Here is a 3929-nt window from a genome sequence, read left to right on the forward strand (position 1 = left end):
TACAAGTACAGGTCCATTTACAGACAGGCAGAGAGACAGACAGGCAGTGATAACTAGAACATTTCGAAAAAGTATAACCGCAGTTTCCTGTTAAGATTATCTGGGGATTTTATTCAATTTCTGTGGATTTTATTTTGAAAAATAGATTCATCCCTTTCCTCCTGTTAAGAAGCCATTGAGGTCTCTACTTACCCTATGAGGCTTTTACTTTGAAAGAACAGCCTCATTGAAGAATCTGTGTGGAGGATTTTAAACACTGACTTACTAAAATAAAAGACCTGATTTATTGATCTATTTTAATATATTGCAACTTTATTAAAGACGTCTGCTGCTGGATATAGTTTAAATAAAGTTTCATTCAATATAACTGAACTTCTCCTTACTTCCTCTCCTCCTCTTGCAGCCAGGTGTTTTCCCCGTTGCCGTAACAACGCGCTGTGTCGGCAGTCCAACCGTTGCGTGTGTCGTCGAGGTTTCCACGGATACCGCTGTGAGGTTTCCACGGTAACGCTGACCTCCGTCCATCCCACCAGCATCCCGGACCCGATCCCCAAAAATCCCAACGGACCCCGAGAACCGGCCTCCAGACCTCCTCCCAGCCAAGTCCTCAGAACGATGAAGGTCCTCCGTCTCTCCTCCTCCTCCTCACTACCGGAGACCAGCAGCAAACCTAAAACCTCAGACCTGGATCCATCCTCTACTGAGGCCCACAACAGAGAGGAGCAGCCTAAGACCTCCGATAAGGTGTTTCTCCTGCAGGAGGAGAACCAGGCCTCAGCGAAAACTCCTCCTGAGTCTAAAACAGCAGACGGTCCTGGTCCTGGTCCAGAGTACGCCGGGCTGAGGGGAGGGAAGGAGGAGGTGAAGACCGGAGGAGCAAAGAAGCAGATGTTGAGGTAAAACAAGTTTATAATCTCTAGTGGAGGAAGTACTCGGAGATAAATAAAAGTACTGTGTTGGAAATGTCACTTCAGTAAAAGTATAATCAGGAAAACGTAGTTAAAGTATTAAAGTAGATGAAAATAAAGCTGCAGTTCAGTGTTGAGGCAGCAGGTGGAGCTGTTCCCCTGATAATACACACTGCATCACTGCTTTAAATGTCAGATAAAACTCTTTAACAGGAACAACTTAAATACTTTTACTCACAGTGGAGTATTTCTACTTTTTACTTTTCTGTCAGCGTGTGAAAACTTTTAACAATCAATAGAGTCAGAGGTCAAAGGTCGTGGAGGCCAGGGGTCAGAGCCGGGGTCAGGGCAGACTGTGGGAAAAAAAACTGACCTCAAGGAGCTTCTGGAGGATTCAACTTCCTCTCCTCACCTCCTTACTTCCTCTCTTTACCTCCTTACTTCCTCTCCTTACCTCCTTCTGGAGGATTGTGGGAAATGTAGTGAATATCCAGGACTGCAGTATTTACTCTTATCTCCTCTAAATAAACATCTGTAGCTAATGTCAGAAATATGAAGCTAATGCTTCTTATACAGCGGCAGCTGTAACGTTTGAGGAACGAGGAATAATCCGACTGTGGAGCGTCTCTGGCTGTTGTTGGTTATCTGCGTTATTTATTCCCTCCGACTGTTTGAGGCCAATTTAAATCAGGTTTCAGACAGTTCACTCCCTCCGTTTCTCTCTGCGCTCCTACAGACTCTCAGACCGGCTCCAACACAAACAGCAGCCAGATCAGTTTATATTTTAAAGCCTCCGTAGTTACTGTTGCTAACCTGTCATCCTTCCATTCAGCTAACAGTGCTGGTAAAGTTCATCATATTTTACTTTATTTACTGTATTTTTCTTTATTTTACTGAGTAAGTAACTAAATAAACAAGTAAACTATATAGAACTAAGTAACTGTTGCAATGTAAAGTTATTGTTAGTGTTTTAAATATGGTAAAACAAACTGTTAAATACTGTAATCAACTGTAATTAACTGTAAATAACGTAAACATAATGTATATTTTTTTCACTTTAAATGTTACAAGAAAAAGTTTTACCTGATCGGAACGATATCGTTATCTGTTGTTTCTGGATTGTAATCCAATGAAGAGCCTCTAACGGGAACGAACTCCGATAGCCTCCAGGATTATCTTATGTAGCCTATAAATAGTTTTAACCACACGACACCAGTATGCTCAAATTTTATTTTAATTAACACTAAGGTAGTTTAGTTAATCTTAGTTAACCAACTGTAGGTAAGATATCTTAATTAACCAACTGTAGGTAAACTATTTTAATTGTGTATTGTGTATATTTTGCGTATAGAGGTATTTATGATGTGTTTGTGTGTCAGTGTGAGGGAGGCCCAGGCTGTGCTGCTGAGGAAGACTCTGTCCCGGGGAGGAAGAGGAGACAAGATGGCCGCCCTGCTGATGAGGCACATCGAGAAGGAGAGAAAGAAACTTCTCACCGCGACCTCCTCTTCCTCCTCCTCTAACTCCTCGTCTTCATCATCATCCTCAGTAAAGACCAGCGTGAAGACTTTCCACACTCAGAAGGGGCAGTACACCGTGCACGTCACTGCGCCCGCAGGTCAGTGAACGCAACACAATCAAATATATTAAAATCATAACCAACACTTTGTTTATTTTATTATTTATTCGTACATTTCAACAACAACACAATTGAGTGTTTTAAAAAATAATTAAAGACACTAAGACCAGAAATAAACATTTAAATGGTAAAATAAAACAGAAGGTAACCAGACTAAGAGTTTACACTCAACCAGCTCTGCAACTTAGTTAGTTAGTAGCTTGGTTAACTAACTGTGAGTAAGTTATCTTGGTTAACTAGTAAGTATTAAACACATTAAAATGTTGACCTGAAGATGTCAGAGTAGAAGCCCAACCCAGAAGTTAGCATCACCCTGGCTCCTTCAACCATTATCCAATGGGATCTTTCCATCGGTGCCTTCAGGTTAAATACAAAATGGTTCACCGTGTCATCACTGTCATTTTTTACTTTTGGACGGGTTACTTTGATTGTAAATTTTACAACAAACTAACTTAAAAACAAACAAACAAAAAACCCACTTGCTCTAGCTTGCTACCAGCTGGAGTTAGTATTTCATGTAGAAGCCCATTAATGTCAGGAAAAGATAAGGATGAAAACTTAAAAAGCTTAATTAAAAAAACAAGATTTAACAAAATAGACATACAATCAGTATCCTAGTTAAATTATTTGACAGTCATCAATATAGTTTCTTTGATTTTACTATAATACAACATCCCCCCATAAATAAACCTCACTGTGTATTCACTGTGTGTAATGTTTATCTGGTCGCGGCGTTAGCGATACGAGAGCAGACATTATAATCATGCATGTTTGGACATGTTAACACGAGCTTACTGTGTATTTAACACACATACCACAGCACACGGGTCATTATTTAGTGTAGTGGCGCTGATCCGGCGGCGCTGAGAGATAAACTGTACACACACAGGTCACGTCTGTCAGTCACACCTTGATGGAAAAAACAAGCTGACGGTGATTTAATGGAGCTGGAATGCCTGTTTGTTACTGAGTGTGAGCTTCAGATAAGGTGGATGTTAATACAGGCTCATAGTTCAGCCTCGATCACTGTGATTAGACCAGCTAACAGTTCCTGTTATTGTTCAGCTGTGGACAGAGCTGAGAACCATTCGCTTTAGTGCTACATTAAGATTACATTAAGATGGAGGGATTGATGGATCGGTAATGAACAAAGTCACATTATGAAGTGTGGAGTTATGGTTTTATCTTACATCAACAGACTGAGGCTAAAGCTGACAGGGCCCAGGTTATAGTGTGTGTACAGAATATATCAATATAGTAAAGTACAATAAACATATTCAATAAGGTACGATAAACGCAGTAGAGTACGATTGAGTATAATTGAGTAGGATAGAGTACAGTAGAGTAGGATAGAGTACAGTAGGATAGAGTACAGTAGAGTA

Source organism: Morone saxatilis, unplaced genomic scaffold (genome assembly GCF_004916995.1).
Source record: "Morone saxatilis isolate NCDOM2014 unplaced genomic scaffold, NCSU_SB_2.0 Contig8, whole genome shotgun sequence".
NCBI lineage: Eukaryota > Metazoa > Chordata > Actinopteri > Moronidae > Morone > Morone saxatilis.